The sequence below is a fragment of the Pangasianodon hypophthalmus genome, chromosome 17 (assembly GCF_027358585.1).
Source record: "Pangasianodon hypophthalmus isolate fPanHyp1 chromosome 17, fPanHyp1.pri, whole genome shotgun sequence".
Taxonomy (NCBI): Eukaryota; Metazoa; Chordata; class Actinopteri; order Siluriformes; family Pangasiidae; genus Pangasianodon; species Pangasianodon hypophthalmus.
In genome coordinates this window covers 15,720,045-15,739,794 of record NC_069726.1, presented here as the reverse complement: position 1 = coordinate 15,739,794, position 19,750 = coordinate 15,720,045, and the positions used below count along the sequence as shown (strand labels likewise).

The following is a 19,750-nucleotide window of genomic DNA, read 5'->3' as shown; positions in this document are numbered from 1 at the left end:
GCTAAAGTAAAATCTTCCAAATGTTATGACAGATTGTAAACAACTGTTGTAAACTCGGAGAAAAAAATAAGAGAGACCCATTGTAACCTTATTGATGATTTCTGCACTGTTGAGGATTTCTGCCTTGTACTTTACTGCCATAGCTGCAGTGAATGTGAGATGGGATTTCCTGCCCTTTTATTGACCATAAATGGAATAAAATGTTCCCTTGGTTTTCTTCACAGGTTCAGTCACACATTACACCAAATGGTCATTCAAGTGTTTGTGCATAACATTGTTTGGACAGGGCTAGGGGTTTCTAGGGGTTTCATATATACAAGTATAAAACATATATACAAATCAAGTGTCTGTGTGTTTATATTAATATATGAATGAGTCTCATATAGAATATTTTCTGGAATTCTGTTTTCCCCAAAAAAGCTGTTTTAACTGCTTTGTCTCAGTCAGATGCATCTGGAGCCCACTGGGCACATGGTGGGAGAATTCACCCTGGGTGGAATGCCAGTCCATCACAGGGCAACATTCACATACATATTCACACAATCATTCACACCTGAGGCAATTTATCATAGCCAATCAGCCGACCTGCATGTTTTTAGACAGTGGGAGGAAACTAGAGCATCTGGAGAAAAGCCATATGATGGTAGCCAAATATACACAGTAGCTCAGAAATTTTGGAAATTACACACTTTATGATATCTGGTTCAAAAAGGTTAAAAAAAACAGCAAAGATACAGGATGTATGAATAGTAGGGCTAATGAATTGCACAAATACAGGACAAGTACATGTTAATGCAGTTAACTGAAATCAGTATTGCGCTATGCACCTACATTAATTTAATCTGTTGTGAAGAAATTGCAATTTCTGAAACGGTATATAAAACAGTGGCAGTATTGTTAAATTAAATAGCTAGTGAATCAGGAGTGGCTGGCTCGATGAACTAACACGGCCCCACATCTTTCAAAAATAAAAAGACATCAATATAAGCTTTTGTTTTTGGTATCCACCTCACATTATTAGCTGTTAAAGCAGATTATTTTGGATGTTTGTGGAGCCAAGTGTAACACCACTACAAATGGTTGTAAGATAAATACACAGAATGGTATGAAGACGTGAGGAAGGGGCTGATTTCATCCTAGCCCAGGCTGTAGGTTCATACAGCCTATCATGATAGTCATGATGATCTTGGTTTGAAGTGATATTTTTCAGGCCATGCTGTCATCAGCTTGATTGAGAGCATCGTCAGTGTGATTTACTTTATCCTCTTTTTTATTCCCCAAAATGCCTTTGGAGGAGAAACTAAAATTAGATAGACTAAGCACACATCATCCAATCAAAGCACAAATTCCACAAAAGGACAGAAGACAGAATTGTATGTTTAGTGTTTTTTTGGTTTGGTTTGGGTTTTGTTTTGTTTTTTTTTTAAGTGAAAGAATTACAGCTTTTCTGTTTACCATGTTTGGTATTGGGAAGAAATACAGCATGAACCTAGAATGGCATCACGGACTTGAAACATGGGAATGATTATATGATACTAATTATTCATTGTACTGTGGAAATTAAAGTATAAGTGTTATAGAGATTAAAGTAAATTATAGCCAACTCTTATCAACTCTACTAAAGAACACATAAGGTTCTTGTAACAGTACATAGTTTGGTTATCTATAATGGGTACAAATAGATAACAGATGACTTCAGCTCACTTATTACAGAGTATGTGTTATCAGATGTGTCAGATGTGTCTTATAACAATCCCTTTATAAGAACAGTTCCCAGAGAAAGCATGCACTAATGAGATCAGAGGAGCTGAGTGAGTTGAACCGCGTCCACAGACAATGAAACAGAACCACTATCACTTATCCACGGCATCAGGTGAGATTGTTCTCATTAAATATTGGCAGCACATGTGGCACAAGGTGGATATCAATTAAAATGATGTATGAGCCTGGAATTTTGTAATTAGAACATGGAACTGGATTTAATAACATTCATTAAACTACTAATCAAGAGTAAACAGGGCTGGAGTGAATTGTGTACAAACAGCAGGGACAAGTTGAGGTAGTTTTCTCAAGTCTCTATTGGCTATATCTGATATTTTTGGCATGCAGCTTATCACTGGTATCTCAATTCCACAGCAAATATACTTTCAGTGAACAATGTTTAGATTTGGATACAGAAGAAGTCTGACAAACTCAGTTGGCTTAGATCCAGATCAGAACTCAATTTCTCAGTGTATTTTTTTCTCCATTCTCTCTCACTGAATAGACAGCAGGGCAAACTGTTGAATCATAAACAGATATGCTGTGCACTCAGTGAGGAACTCTTTCTAATGACTCCCAGCTAACCCCAAACCAGAGGGGGAATATTCCAATCAATCACATATCAGGCGAAACAGCACAGCCAGCCTTTTCCACTCCACGGAAAATGCTTTCCATCAAGACTAATTGGTGCCCCGGTGAACTGCATAACCAATTGAAGGACGAGCACACTGTGTTTTTCCCATTTGTGAAGATGTAAATCTATTATTTTAGGTTTTATTTGACAGCCATGTACCGGATGAGTCATTCATTAGTGTGTGAAAATGAGTACTCACCGTGAAGCAATGGGGCGTCAGAGCCAGCCAGTCCACTGGTCCAGGTATGAACACACACACGCAGACACACGCACAGCAAGTACACAGCCTGGGAAGTGATGGAATATTATTACTCATATGCTCATCAGGATGATGATAACCAGAGATGCCTGCAGGCAAAGTTAATCAGATTGTAGTTATGCGGCACCATTAATGGGTCAAAAGAATGACAATAGCACAAATTTGTTAGTTTGTTTTAGTCAGGCTTAACTGGCAATGGTTAATACATGACCTCAGACTACGATACAACATTTGAGCTTTGACTGATAAAAGTGAATCTTATTTGTAAAAAAAAAAAATTGAAAAAAAAAAGGGGTGGGGGGTGGTTCTTTAAAACAGCAGTTCTTAAAGTGGAGTCTAGGACCATCAGAGATCTGTGTTTTGCTACAATGCTGAAAAGCAAATCTATTCAAATATACACAAAACTTATATTTACTATTGCACTCCTATCAACCTGTTTGACTGGTCACTTGAAATGAATTCTGACCTCAGTAACTTAAGTAAGTAGGCCTATTTTTTTCCCCCAAATGGAGTTAGAGAGGCTGCTGGGAGTGAATTCCTTTGAATAACAAATCCAACTTTACAGGTCAAAGTCAAAAACAGGCTTGTGGTCATAACAAAAAGGCAAACGAAGAAAAAAAACAGAAGGAAGGAAGAAACCAAGAAACCATAGAAAAAATAACTTGGAGTCGCAAGAATAACAGAGAATGCAGTAGAGTATATACAGAAATGAAATGAGCAGGAAATGAGAGGAAGGTGAGATTAGTAGGCAGGGGAATGGGAATGGTGTAATCTCTGGACAGGAATATATAGCAGAGTGGATTGGATGAGTGGTGGAGCAACATGGGGTGGAACTAGATGTGACACCTATAAATAATATCAACTTCAGCATCTATTGTGTTCTGTCATTGGAATTCATGAATAAAAAGTTATATTCCTCCAAATAATAGCTACATTATTTGATTCTTTTAAATAATGACCCTAATATTTGTATAGGTTGATTGTGTTCAGAAAATAAATCTGTACTGAGGAGGTCTGTGGAATTAATGTTACAGTTAATGATGTTCCTGGCAGGAAAAAGTTTGATAACCACTGCTTTACGGGTTCATTGGATCAGTATTGTTTTTTTTGGGTTTTTTTTTTCTGAAACGTTTGGAAACTTTTCTGATAGAAAATCACTCTGCTGTGGGGTTCTACTTAAGTTTGCTTCAAATTTGCTTCAGGTGCTGTTCCACGAGTTCTACCACTGTTCAATCTTCTCCCTTGATCAGAGTTTGAGGATTTCTGAAGGAATCTGGAAAATCCACACTCTTAGGAACAAAGGTTAAATCTAGAACTATTAAGGGTTGTTTGGCTTGTCCCTCTGGGGGAATCTTTATTATTAGAAGTAGTGTACCTATGAATCCCTAACTATCGACAGCCACCTTGAAGATGAATGTTTAACGATTTGCCTTCACTTAGTTGATAACAGTAATGCTATTTATCACAATAATAAAAAAGAACCATATTCACATTCTTAGTATGAGATGCTTTAGAAGGAACTTGGGTTTCCTCTTTTGAGAAAGATGTAGAGGTATATGCATGATACATAAACATACAGTCATACACACCTTCACATACAAAGAAAAGCACACCCACAAAAACTATAGAATAAGGGCAGGTTTTTGTGAAAGACTTAAAGAGCCATCAGTGATGCTCGAGTGTCAGCCTCAGGGGAGCCAAGAGAGAGCAGGGTTAAACGTCTCTGCTATTATGAAACACTTTGATTACATATTTATCAGCTCAGTGCTTGCTTCTCATCAGAACTCGGGGTTTCTTTCTTTTCTCTCTGCGCCCGGAGCCTCCTTCAGTTGAAAGCCGATTTAGCATGTTCATTTCAATAAGCCTGAAGGTCTTAGGGAGGAATTAATCAAAATCCTCGGTGCATAAATAAACTCTCCTTCTCACTTTCTGAAGGCTTTCAAGGAAATCCCTTCAGCAGGTGGATCCAGGAGCATCAGAAAAACAGACAAGCTGTGCCTAGAGCCTTCAAACTCAGCTAACCCTGCTAACTCTGTACTCTGTTCATGCTGTCCTTCCTCCTTCTCCTCTCGCTTTGTTCCTATCTGTCTGTCTCACACTCTGCTGACAGCTAGATGAATGGATGGCCCATAGCCTGAACTAACACCTACCACCAAATCAATAGACTATTATCAGGGATATTAACATAGGAATAGCTCCCTATTTCAGTTATTTAATAAACTAAATCACAAAGGCATTTCATTAGTCAGCCTAAGATTTACAGTTTGTTTGTGGTATCTAGGTATCTCACAACAGTCCTACAATAGCTTCATTGTTTATGATTAAATCTACCACTTTTCACCATTATATGCCATTTTTTTTTATTGTTAAGACTTGTATTGAACATCTTTTAAGAAATGTTCCAACTTGGAAGCTTCCTCAGCGAATTATGGCACTTCAGCTAATTTCCTGTTGAGTGCAACACATTTATCCAAGCTTCTTCCATGTAAGAAGTGAGGACCAATAGCCAGGTTGACAAAGAACCTTGAGTTAGGCAACTTATCCTAGAGAGAGTTTTCAAATCAGACCTGATAGGCCATAGTCATATGTGGTCCTAGATCAGATACATGTTGGATATGTGGCCATGCAACATGAATGAGAATGGTCAGATCAGAATTCAAGTGACTTTTTCTCTAAATGCATACAGTGTCAGCAACAACAATGTAGGGAAGCTATAGCAGTGACTCAATTCAGTGAAAGAATGGGGAAATTGGTGATTTACTTGAAATTTGGGGAATCAGTTGAAGCAAAAGTGGAAGGAATCTTTCAATACTGACTATGAATAATGAAACAATTGCCCAATTTGCATTTCAGGGGACAGATATGTTCTCATCAAAGATAGATATGGGTCACTGCTGGCTACAAATGTGAACCACCAAGATATATCCGATCTGAGCAAAAAATCTGAATTGTGCAAAGAAGTTTGTAAATATAAGCTTCTGAACATAAGATCAGAAAAACAATTCCAGATTTTAAGTGATTTACTGATCTTCAGAAGTGTCTGAGTTACTGGTAACCACTCAGCATGCAGTTAGCATAGTTAGCCAGCTGAGCTGTACAGCTCAGGCACTTGTAGAGCCCTCACAGCCGGATGAATAGGAGGACTTGGCAGCATAGTTGAAAACCAAAGAGACATCACTGTGTGATTCATGTTTCCAACAGGTTCTCCCACTAATCATCATACCTGCCAAGACGCCTGCTGAAAGAGTGACTGACATTTTTCTGAATAGTACCATTTAACATACACAGAGCCAAATCAGATGTTACAGTTGCATGCAATATTAATATACATTTGAAGCACATAGCATTTATACTCGTCCCATAACCATGAGAGGTGTAGTCATGTTTATGGTATTGCTGGCAGGGTTTTGTTTTTGCCAGCCTGTTTTTGAATTTACTGGCATGTTTCCGAATGTGCTGCTGTGTTTTGGGTTGTGCACACGTTTCTGAATTTGTTGTCGTGTATCTGAATTTCCTGCTGTGTTTCTGGTTTTGTTGTTGTGTTTCCTGATTTGCCGTTGTGTTTTTGCTTTGTTCATGTGTTTTGCACTTAAGGGACACCTTAGTATTACACTAGATATGTAAAAATAATAAAAATAAAGAGCCAGTTAGAACTGTCCATTAAGATTAGGTAGCATTAAAATACCTGAAGGTCAAATCTTCTAGTATCATTGCCCTTTTAGTACTTTCCTAATTAAAGTTAATGCTCATCAAGATCACTTACAGCTGCCACATCTTTAGAGCAATTTTTGTAGATGCTGTCAGAAGATGTATTTCTCTTTTGGAATTCATGTACAGACACACACTCATACCAGTGTTGATCTCTCATTTATTTGTATGAGATACGGTCATTTATATGGTAATGCTCAGTGACCCTTCTCATCTCTTGCTTTTTCATCTCTCTCTCACTTATGCATGGTCGAGACGAACCAGTGAGCTTCTAAAGAGGGAGCCCAGATAAGGCTATTTAAATGGATTGGCCATTATACAGGAGATGCATGGGGTTATCGACAAAAAAATACAATAACATGGTATCTACCAGCATTCCTGCTCAGCAATCATCCCTTCTGTCTTTGTTCTACCCTGTCTACTGGAATCCATTTTCTCCCACCTCAAAGCTGGCAAATCACCAGGGGAAAAAATAAATCCTGCCCCAAAATCATTTCCATGGAAATCACTTTGGTTACAGTTTTCGAACCACTGGTCGGACCCCACCTGTGAGTGAGTGTCTGACATTGTGAACCAAAAATACTTGAGCAAGGGAAATAAAAGCAAAGGAGAAGGTCAGAAACAAAAAAGCAGTGTGAGCAGAAGAATGTAAGCATGAAAGAATGAAACTTCCTCTCATGGCTCAGTTTTAAATAGATTGGCCAATACACCCAGGAGAAAGAAAGAACCAGTGAGAATCTTGTTATTAAGCAGGTTTCCAGTGGAGAAATAAATTACCTTTCGGGTTTGGCTTTCCACCAACCAACAGGAGAGGCTTGGACACTTGGATAAGCATCGATAAGAAGCTGATTAGAGTTTAGCTCATGCTTGTATGGGTAATGAAGTTTATTTACTGAAACGTCCCTTCCGGCTGCTCAACAGGTGCAAACAAACACACTTTAATTAAGAACTACCTACTCACAAAACCTGCCTCTTTCTCTCAAAGGAGAGCATTATGCTGAGAGCAAATACACAGGGTGCAAACTCATTAATAAAAAGAGCGCCTACTTCTATTTAAAATGCAGACTGATATTCTGAATAAGAATAAAAGGAAGGACAATAACATAGCAAGGAAGGGAATGCTAAGACAAGACATATCTGCTTTTCACCATCTTTACCAAGGTTAGAACTGCCTCGAGTCCAGAGATGAGAGTGAATGACATGCTAAAAGAAATGAGGGGGAGAAAGAGAGAGAGGTGGGGATCGCATATGAAAGTAATTCTCACTCTTTTCGTCCTGCGCTGCAAAGCTAATGGCCTTCTCGACTCTTTGTAAAGTCTCCTTAAGACCTTCTTCTTTCCTTCCACATCGAGAAGAGAGGAAAAACTGTGTGTGCGGAGAAAGCTCACGATTGAAAAGTAAATTCACTAAGCTAATATATTCAGTGAAGTCTGGATGTTCTCCCTGGAGCCAAAGAAAAAAAGCTGGGCTTCGACTTATTCTCTACACATTCTATCTGTAGAAGTATATAATTTCTAAGAATATTTTGCAAACCTATGAAACAAATGTTGCATTCAAATTGGGTGGTGGTTAAGATGTTACAAGAAAATGCAATAGGAATTGTCCACTCTTGTGCTATCCACCATTTCGCACATTGAAGTTCATGAGTTGTGAGTTTATGCGCTGGCATAGAAAAATAATCAATTTCGGGGTAGGATATTGCAGCCAAACATGAAGAGCAGTTGATAATTTTCTACTAATAGCATGTCTTCATTGTTTTATTCCTCTTACTAACAATTTACCAAAGACCAACACAAAACACTGTTTATTCATTTCAAGTTATATAATGTGGTGGAAGATCTGTGATACAAATTAGTTCCTGTTATCACTTACTTTATACATACACTGATCAGCCATAACATTAGAACCACTGGTGATGTGAATAACATTGATTATCTCGTTACAATGACACCTGCCAAGGGATGGGATATATTAGGCAGAAAGTCCACAGTCATTTCTCGAAGTTGTTGGAAGCAGGGAAAATGGGCAAGTGTATGGACTTTCAGCGGCAGATCTTGTGGGGTGTTCCTGGTATGCAGTGGTTAGTACCTGCCAAAAGTGGTCCAAGAAAGGACAACTGGTGAACCAGTCATGGGCTCCCAAGGCTCACTGATGCGTGTGGCGAGCAGACGCTAGCCTGTCTGCTCCAATCCCACAGAAGAGCTACTGTAGCACAAATTGCAGAAAAGGTTATTGCTGGCTATGAAAGGCATCAGAACACACAGTGCATCGCAGCTTGCTGCATATTGGGCTGCGTAGCCACAGACCAGTCAGAGTGCCCATGCTGACCCTGTCCACTACTGAAAGCACCTACAATGGGCATGTGAGCATCAGAACTTGAAGCAATGGACCTTGGAGCAATGGAAGAAGGTGGTCTGGTCTGATGAGTCATGTTTTCTTTTACTTCATGTGGATTGCTCGGTGCGTGTAGGTCACTTACCTGGGGAAGAGATGGCACCAGGAAGAAGACAAGCCGGCGGAGGCAGTGTGATGCTCTGGGCAATGTTCTGCTGGGAAACCTTGGGTCTTGGCATTCATTTGAGTGTTACTTTGACACATGCCACCTATCTAAAGGTTGTTGCAGACCAAATACACCACTTCATGGCAACAGTTTTCCCTAATGGCAGTGGGCTCTTTCAGCAGGACACTGTGCCCTGCCACACTGCAAAATTTGTACAAGAATGGTTTGAGGAATAAGACAGAGAGTTCAAAGTGTTGTCTTGGCCTCCAAATTCTCCAGATCTCAATCCGATCAAGCATCTGTGGGATGTGCTGGACAAACAAGTCTGATCCATAGAGGCTCCACCTCACAACTTACAAGACTTAAGGGATCTGCTGCTAATGTCTTGGTGCCAGATACCACAGCACACCTTCAGAGGGCTTGTGGAGTACATGCCTTGACGGGTCAGAGCTGTTTACAGACCTACACAATATTAAGCAGGTGGTTTTAATGTTATGGATGATCTGTGTATACATATACAGTTATACATAACTGTTCCTTCACTGGACTCTTTTTTTTAATAAGACAAATAATACAGTTTGCCATGTTACTGAGAACCTGCAAAGCCTTCGCAGAAAATTCAAGGATTAGCTGTACCAGCATCGGATACTGCCAAAGATCCTATGGCCATTGCTCCTATATAAAATCCAAATCTCTACCATCATAGATCTAGACTACCTGAGATGGCTAGGTCTGCCAAGGAGCTTGAGCAGCATCAACCTCTATGTACACCCATCTAACCTGCATTGCTTGGGTTTGCCCTCTCTGTCATAGACCTCAATCTACACCCATCTAACCTGCATTGCTTAGGTTAGCCCTCTCTGTCATAGACGAGGAACCCACAAGCACATCCTGAGTTGCTGCCCAATGGCTCTTGAGGATAGTTGGAACGAAATACAAAGGCCATCTCCATGACTTCTGCAGAGAGGGCTGGAGAATAAGGTGCTTGCCTGTGGATGTGCAGAAGGTTTGCATACTGTTTGCACTACCTTGGTAGAGTATATACCATACTTGACATCACAGGAGAAAGGAGAAGGAGCACCATCTGCAGCAGAGAAAGGCTCCAGGTGGCTCTGGATCAAGAGAAAGGATCCACAGGAGTCTACTGCTAGGGCATATGCCCTTGACCAACCACTGCTGGGTTGCATGAGGCCACGTTGTCTGATGTTGAAGGACAAAAAAACACACAAGATCCCAGGTTACATTACTGACTATGTGCCATAGCTAGCATAAGAAATTTTATACTACAACAAGTATGTAAAGAAGCATTTTCATTTCCTGTATTTTTTGGAAATACACGCTTTTCTAAAATACGCTTTTCTGTATTTTTGAAAAAGGTACACAGCATATAAAAAATTATATATATATAATTCAATATGCTGTATGAAAGTACACCTCAATAAATGTATTTATTAACATACTGAATCATACTTAAACAAAAGTATATTAATAACACAGATGCACACAAAATGACTAAAGTTGCAGGTTTCCTATGGCTTGGTCAGTCACATGTCAACTTAAATTTTTTATTTAAAAAGACATTTGTTTTAGTACATCAAAGAGATACACCTAAATGACTTTCTCAAGACACTAAAAGCATATAAATTCCAGTCCATTGTATTTTTAACTACAGTATAAGTAGCACTGAAGTTTATGTGATATATGTATCTGTACCCCTAACAGATTATTTATAGCATAATTCAAATGTAATAACAACTGTATCTACAATCAATCTACAGCCTTAAATTTACTTGAGTTCAACTTACTTTGTTCAAAAAAATCCCTGAAAAGTACAACTAAATACACTTCAGATGTATTTAACATGAATTTAATTACAATTTAAATACACTTAAGTTCTCATAAGTTTCTCCAAAATAAGAAAAAAAAAAACATTTAGTATGTTTTGAAATACATTACATATAAAGTGTTAACACTAGAAGTATGTACTTTTCTTTTTAAAAGTACATTTTTCTTTTACTGGTATAAAGTGAGAGTGAGAATGTAGACAGCATTCATATCAGATATCAAATACCTTTCTCCATTTATAGTCTGTGTTATTCTCTATGACTTATATCAGCCTTTTTGCCACTTGTTGTGTATGTCATTTTTTTTAGCTACCATATCCATGTCATACACACTTGTGCCTTTGGAAACTTTAAGCTTGCTTTTGAACGTATCAAGGTCACTTTTTATACTTGGGTCTGTATTGATTTTCTGTGTGTGGGTGTGTGTGAATACGTGCAGCAGGTGGATAATTTTGAGGCTAGAAACACAGTGGCCTAATGAGGAATGTCAGGGGAAGAGTGAGACGGCAAAGGGCTTTGTGCGGGGCTGAAAGACCACTGGAATGATAAATATGTGATGTGAGAGTGCTGCTGATGCTGTCACAGTGATAATCAGTAACACATTCACACACAGTTTCAGCCAGGTTCTGCACATAGTATACCTACACACATACAAAATTTAGCAGTTTCATTATCTTAAACATATGTAACTGTACATGCAAATATAATGCTGGCTTTATTATACAAGATGCAAATACAAACACTGTGCACTGTTATTTTCTTAGATTCACATAGATTCACACCTGATTCACACCATAGTTGCTTAATATTTACTGTAATTACACAGACACACACAAAATGACTAAAGTTGCAGGTTATTTAACAAATTTCCTACGGCTTTGTCTCAGTCATGTATCTGGGACTGAGTGTTAAGCTACAGACGGATCAATACTCAGAGACGGTTCCACTTATCTTCACTTTCCATACTATTATCGTCTCAGCATTTGTCTGAGTACCTACACTATAGAGGCAAATAGCTGTTCACTTAACAGATTATGTACACAAATTACCTATTGTCTGAAAGGCTGCTTTAATGACCTTTTTGTTTGGATTGGAAGGAAAATAAATTGCCTCTCCCCCATTTATTGCTGAAAGTGACTGGTAATTGTTGGTATTGCATTGTTCACTGCATTAGAAGCATTTTACTGGCCGTATGTTACACTGTTTGCATGTGGTAGAGTCTGGTAGCTTTAGGCATTTGGCAATAAAAAAAACTGATCCTGTTCAGAAACAAAAGATGATCCAGTCTGAGGGTCTGTCTATGGGCTTGTGAGAGAGGAGCAGATGTATTCCACTCTCAAACATCTCTGCGCTAATGGTTCTGAAGTGTCTGAATCACCTGTGGACATGCTTTTTCTCTTTATCCCATTGACTAAGTAACAGCAATCCACACTCTTATGCAACCACTTCAACACAAAGACCCTCATCGGGTTAATGAATGAATTGCGTGTTAGTTAGTAGTGCGGAACAGGTACACAGGAGCATGAAATAATCAAAAGCTTTGTCTGGAGATACAAGTAATAACACTGTTATACAAGTAGTAATACTGTTTTGAGCTACACTGAGGTCTGTGTTATTGTGTGTGTGTGTGTGTGTGTGTGTGTGCTGAATGCTGAATAGATCAGTTTGTAGCAGACCATATTACTGTATCCAGTTTATTATTATAAAATATTGGCTATTTTTTTCTAATGTTAATGAAAATTTATTTTAAAAAATATGTTCTTTCAATTGCATTTATAGCCCAGGCAGGATCTTCGGCACACAAGCATTCCAGCACAGGAATGTATTAAAGCAAAATGGGTGAATTTGCATGCTTCATGCATAACTACAGCCTGAATATATAAATTTTATGCAATTTCTTGCAAGTGCAAGTGATATATGGGTTTTTGTGAATGGTTTTAACAGAGCTGCATTTGTTTATATACCTGTTGACAGAATGCTTCAAAAATGGGTTGTGTACTTTCTCACATGTGTCTTGTGGTGCATGCTGTTATTTTAACAATGGACCTTACATCCTTTTATGCCTTCTTCCTTTTGAATAATGATTGTTTATTGTTATAGATTAGATCGTCTACAGGGAAAGACACAGGGAAAAAATTGAAGCCAGCATCACAAACAATATAATTAGCCATTTACAGTGCATGACCATTTAAAATGTGTGGCCACTGTTTATACAAAAAGAGGCGATAACATATAGAAGAAAATGTCCCATGTTTTCCCTGCAGTTGTTGGTGTGAAACTGAAGAGGAAAGAAGAATTCTTATGAATGTTTACAAATTAATAAATGCATTGTTTTGTCACATTCAGGCATTAATGGTGAGTGATTTTTCTGCTCTGCTGGACTTTAGAGCAATCAAAACGAATTGGGAAAACTGTGACAAAGCCAGAAGTTCTTGTTAGAGCACCTTGGTCAAGGTAGACATAATGCGTTTGTTTGTAATACTCTAACTGTTGCTTAAATTTCTACTCAATATATCAGATTGCACTGATTTGCACCCATTTGTAGACACAAATGTCAGTGATATTTATTCTTCATGCATATGGTCAAAGCTAAAGAAATTTCACCCCTCAAATAAAATACCCCATTTAGCCTTAAAGGTTTTTGCCGCTAGAGCTGCACAGTTAATTACATATTAAGTTGAAGTTAATTAATCACAGAGCTTGACAATTAAACTCTATATTCCGTAGTATATCTGCTGAATCAAAATGAAGCGTTTCTATTTACAAACACAGCTAATCAAACATATAGGAATCACAGTAATCTGTAATCAAATAGTCACAAAGCATGCTTAATTACAGAGCATATTAATTGTGCATTAAAATAATCAATTGGCAGTAAATCACATTATTACAAGACCAATTTGTCACGATCATATAATCCCAATGGTGAAGCAAATTAAGTTGTGCCATTTTAGGTAAAAAAAAAAAAGAGAAAAGTTTAGAAATCTATTTCCCTAATAAGTTCCCAATCCAGCAAGAACATGTAGCTGATTTTCGAAATTGTAATTGATGGAAATGTCCTTTAGAGAAGCAGGGGGTGGAATTGATCCAACAGCCCTTGAACAGGTGAAATTTATCTGGCCTTCACTGAGTTCAACTCTCTCTCCTTCCGATCGATTCAAATTTTACCTAATCACAATCTCCAGAGAAACCACAGGCACAAACACTTAACCATCCAAACCATGAGAATATGGTTCATGGGAAAACAAGTGTTATTTTTGTTTTTAAGGGTCATTGATTTACTAGAATCCCAGGTACATTTATTCATTTGGCAAATGTTTTTATCCAAAGTTATACAGGTTACAATTCACCCATACAGCCGAGCAGTTGATGTTTATGGGTCTTGCTCATATTCCTAGCAGTGGTAGCTTGGGGCAATCCTGTAGTGTAAACTCAAGCTCAGAACTCTAACCCACATCTGCTGCTCAAAAACTTGAAGATAATATTTCAGAAATAAGCCTTTAGAAAACAATTTCCATAATACCTAAAAACTTTATTTATTTCAGATTTGTATGTCATATATTTGTATGTCTGTATGTTGCTAATTCAAACACTTCATCTACTCCCCTGTAACGTGTGGTTGTGAAATGCATAAATTTTAATACTGAGTTAGCAAAGATGTTAATATTTAAATATTAGCATTATTAATAGCTATTCATATATGAGTCTGCCAATGCGTGAGCTTTATTATTTCCCTAATGAGCATTAGCATTAACTAAAAGCATTCATTAAGTTTTAGTATATGCTTATTTGTGGACCTTATACTAAATTGTTACTAGGTCCTATGATAATCCCTAAAGGTCCGAAATAAAATTTTCCTAACTAGAATTATGTAGTGTAACATCAGTAAACATGAATCTCACAAGCACTGATAATGGTTGGACTGACTGCCCAATGTGTAATGGAAGTAAAAGCTTTGTTAGAAAGAACATTCAGAAGAAAAATCATGCCATCTGCACAGACAGCGAGACAGAGAGAGAGACAGAGACTCACTTGGCTCAACCCTTGAGAACACTTAATGCTTAAGGTCTGACAGTCCTCCATCATTACCGCTTTTTCTGAGTTGTTTTGCTTTCTCCCTCATGGAAAACACACAAAAGCATGGCGCTGTGTCTTTGGAAGGTCTCTGGGGAGTCATTTGAGTGGTGTAGGTTAGAGGGCCAACACACAGGGATTACACAGGCAAGCCAAGGGCAAAGTCACACCACAAAAGAAACTCTACTTCTATTGATGAGACAAACTCCATTTACAGAATACCCTATAATTATAATAACAATGCAATGGTGGTGCTTGCAAGAGTCAGACATTATGACTCATGCAAAATGAAAAGTGTTCAATATGAAATTATTTATCTATTAGAATGAGGTAAATTAATTAGCTGCATGCAGGACATAAAGATCTTTTAAATGCAAAATGTTTGACTGAGTGATTGACATTTGGCTTGGATGATATTTAAGAGATTATGATGTTTCTATAGATCTACAGAGATTCATTAACTCCTACATTTTAACAATTTAAAAGTGTATTCTCACTGCAGCAGACCATAATGCATATAACTGAAATAGATGGGATGCTAGATGACTGTCTTTTCCTCCATCACTGAAACCTATTGTTAAATGAAACTTACCCTTTGACCTGGACTGATATGGATTTGTGCACTCTAGACTGTGGGTTTATTGTGCTTCTAAACTAAATTCTAGCCTCTACAAATAACAATGAATGAGCCAGTTAGAATAACACTCACAAAAATTAAAAAGTGGATCTGCACTGTCACTTTAAAGATGAGATATTTAGTCTACATTGACTATGGTAAATGTATTATAAAGATGGTACAATATAATCAAATAAAGTTGCAATGACTGACAGATTGGTCATATGGCACAAGCCCAATTTCTCAAGCACCACAAAATAAATAAAAAATAACTAACGGATAAATTCACAGTGATAAATTCAAATATTTACAATATATTTTTGTGAATCCATTTATTTCTGTAAAGCTGCTTTGTGAAAATGTCCATTCTTAAAAACGCTATACAAATAAAATTGAATTGAATTGAATTGAACTAAACTTTTCGTATGGGTAGAAAAGGGCATTACCCAACATAAACACCTGTAAGACAGCTAGATGGAAGCCTTTTCTCACAAAAAACATCCACGCCCAACTAAATCACCTTAAACCATGTTGCAAAATGTGTTATGGTCTCATGAGACCAGTTCCAATAGGTATAATAATTCCATAATTCCAAAAGGTATGTTTGGCAACCATACCCATGATGCAGCATGGTGTTGGCAGCATCATGCTCTAGGGCTGCTTTTCTTCAGCCAGAACTATGGGTTTTATCAAGGTGGAGGGAATCATGAATAGCTATAAATACCAGCTGATTTTAGTGCAAAACATTCAGGTGTCTGCTAAAGATGAATAGAAATTTCACCTTTCAGTGCAACAGTGGCCCAAAGCATACATCTAACCAAAAGCCCAAAAAAGCTTAGCCAGAGCCCAGACCTGAATCCAACTAAAAATCTGTGGGGTGATCTGAAGTGGGCTGTGCACAGGAGAAGCTCTTATAATTTGATGGATATGAAATATTTTTGCAAGTAAGAGTGGGAAAATATTGGCAAGTCAAGATGTGCCATGCTAATAGACTCTTACCCAAAAAAGACTGAGTGGTGTAATAAAATCAAAAGATACTTCAACAAAGTATTAATTTTGGGGTGTGCACATTTATGCAACTAGGTTATTGTAAGTTTTTTTATTTTTCTTTTTTTTCCCTAAAAAGTTTCTGATTATTTCTCACTTTATTTGTGTACTTTGCAATTAAAGGTGAGAAAAGATCGGACATGATTTTTTTAAGTGTTATTCTTTTACTTCAAAAAAACCTGCCATTTTATCAGGGATGTGTAGACTTTTTGTATCCAACCCTACAATTGCTATACCATGCAAAAATGAGGAGACAACCTAGCAATCACACCCAGTGATTTTACATAGCATGTCCTACATCATTAATAATATATATCAACACCTGATACAATGCAAAATTATTCATAGGAATCACTACACAGGGCGAAAGACATTTAAAATGGGCTACATCTGACATTTGAACACACTGCCCACAGAATAATCCAGATGATTACATACATGCCATATGGGATTACACACCTGTTAAACACTTCCGGAAACAAATCACTAAGGAATTATCCCATCTCCTGAATCATACCATCATTCTGCTTACATGGAGATACATCTGAAATCAACATCACTAAGGAAAGTACCACTGCTCTTCTCACAGTGTTAATCATCGCCAAGAAAACCATTAATCGATATTAATCTCACACACTGGAAAAATTTAATAATCAATTACATAACCATGCTAAATTCACTGCCTCAATAAAAAATAAAACTACCCAATTCAATTCTATTTGAACGCCACTCATCACCTATGTAAACAAGTGATTCACTTCACAATAGCTAACAACAGATCTCCTACAGCCACGTTACATAACCAAAGCCATACCATATAGCATTAGCATAATGTTCACAAACACACACAGGTAAATTACACATGCATACATTATTCAGAATATTACAATCATTACAGTTTATATTATTCCTTTCCTTCTTTCTTTCATCCCCCCCACCCCGTCCTAATATGTACCATGTCCACATTTCATCTTCTGTTGCATCTGTGTTATGTCAACTGTCACATATAATGTCATATGTTAGTCCCCTACACGCATCCCTCACCCATATTAACCTTCAAATGTATATTTATGTACTCTCTCACCCTCCTTAAGAGGACATAGATGAACAAATATCTATCAATATCAACAAAGTCTGAATGGACCTCCAAAGTAGGACCAACAAATAACAGCAACAAAAAAACAGTAGTTTACTACATACAATAAACAGTAGTTTACTACATACATGTACTACACTAGTATGCCATTTGGGAACCAAAGCTCCAAAAATGTGCCAGTGAACTAAACGTGACGAGTGAAATCAGTGTGAAGATATAATAATAATCATTTAACCATTTTTGAACATCAACAGCTCACAAAAAACTGGTGTGTAAGAAAACAACGATGTGTCCTGACAGGTAAAAAGCTTCTCGCTTTGTTGAGCTCGGTATTAGCTTGCTGATTTCCTGGTTTAAGTTAACACTACCTTGCAGACTACTGCTGCTAGTGTCAGAGCAAAAATCACTTGTGTGATTTATAAACTCAGAAATACAAAATGCCTGCAGTAATGTATTCTCCAATACTGTCATTCTGCATTTTCATGCTTTAATACAGATGATCTTTTGACAAAAGGTACAAAGGAAAAAGAATATAGTATGTATAGCACCCATTCAGATCAAATCAGGAAGAAAGACTCTGACCACTTTGGATCTCAGTGTTTCAACTTTAGACTGGTAACCCCAGATAATACAGTAAATATCTTTTACTGTGCTACCCACAAAGTATAAAGATTACACAGACCATGGGTTAAACTGATGCCTTTGACTGCATAAAATTTGAGGGGAACTCCAACTGTTAAACTTTAACTAGACAATTCATTTTTTAAGGGTGGTGAATCAAATTAGTGCTTTGTTCAAAAGGAATGGCAGGATTCAGGATTTATATTCTTATCAAAAAAAAGGTCAGGGGCTGAAAACTTTGAAAGCTCTGATCTAGAGGATGCTCTTAAAAGTGCTATTGTTATTCGGCTCACACCAACAGAGCTAAACACCATTCCCTTACCTCATCCTACCGTTTGGAATGATAATACTGTCCAATCTCACATGAATGAAAAACCTTTTTATCTGAACGGTTTTCATCTCTTGACTGGAAATTTGAAACAGAGAGAGAGCGAGAGAGCGAGAGAGAGAGAGAGAGGATGTATATAAAGAGCTCTCTTCATGCTGTGTAAGGCAACAGGTCCTTTCTAAAGAGGTCACTTTGACATGTCAGTATCTCACTCTATAGGTCTGCAGATGCATATTAAACGTGTTTTCTTCAAATTTATGCTTAAATGATTATCTCCAGAATAAACATTACTCTTGTCCATTTTTCCCAAATGTTTTTGAATGCTAGAGACTCATGAAGACGTAAAATAAGACCAAAAACACTCATGCCAAACCAACAAATAAGATCTAAAGTAAATTGATGAAAAAAAAGACATAAATTTTGTCTAAAAGGTCATCAATATAAATTACAAAACCATCACTACACATCTGCACATTAAAATTAGAGCATTACCTCATGGATTATATTATACCCTTAGCTAGTATACTGCTAAGGAATGCTTTTTACTACCAAAAATCCATCCCGTATCGTGCTGCTGTCCTAGGAGTCTCTGGAGGACTAGCGGTTAGGTCTCAGTGCTCTCACTGCTGCGGCCTGGGTTCAATTCTTGGCCAGAGAACCGACCCCAGCCACTGAGGTTGCACATGACGTTGCATTGTCAGTGCCAGTCCCAAGCCCGGATAAAATTGGGGAGGATTGCATCAGGAAGGGCATCTAGTAAAAAACTGTGCCAAATCAATGACCCACTGTGGCGACCCCTAATGGGACATTGTGCTGTTGTCTTGTCTAGCTAGCATGCGCTGTCTCCATATACCCCACCATCGCACGTATTTCACTTTACGTAGTCCTGTGTTTATGCTAATCGTGCTAATGTATTGTGTCTTACCATGATCCTGAAGAAACAACATTTTGGTCCAATGTAGACAAGTCATATGGGGACATGACAACAGAATTTGACTAAAATGTCAAAATCCCTATACATGATTTTTGATGGTGCACTAATAGATTTGGCACTAATACACAATTTGCACATTGCACAATACCTCACGTCATGTAAATATGACCAAGACTATTTTTACTACTACTATTTTTATACCATATTGTTCTTTTTCAAAATGTTGCATAATATTTTGCACAATACTGCACAAACATCTCACAAGTCTATACAGTCTCTGTGTAGGATTACATTAAATATGACAATGTCAACTTTTTACATTTTTAGC

At 37.6% G+C, this 19,750-nt stretch overlaps 1 long non-coding RNA gene across 1 annotated transcript; it reads right to left on the bottom strand.

Annotated features, from left to right (window-relative positions):
- Positions 1-292: 292 nt before the first annotated feature.
- Positions 293-3,393, bottom strand: LOC128321048 (uncharacterized). The gene is made up of 3 exons (XR_008304633.1): positions 3,121-3,393; positions 2,595-2,682; positions 293-1,286 (listed from the first exon to the last, which is right to left on the bottom strand). It is a non-coding gene; the product is annotated as an uncharacterized LOC128321048 (long non-coding RNA).
- Between the last annotated feature and the right edge of the window lie 16,357 nt (positions 3,394-19,750).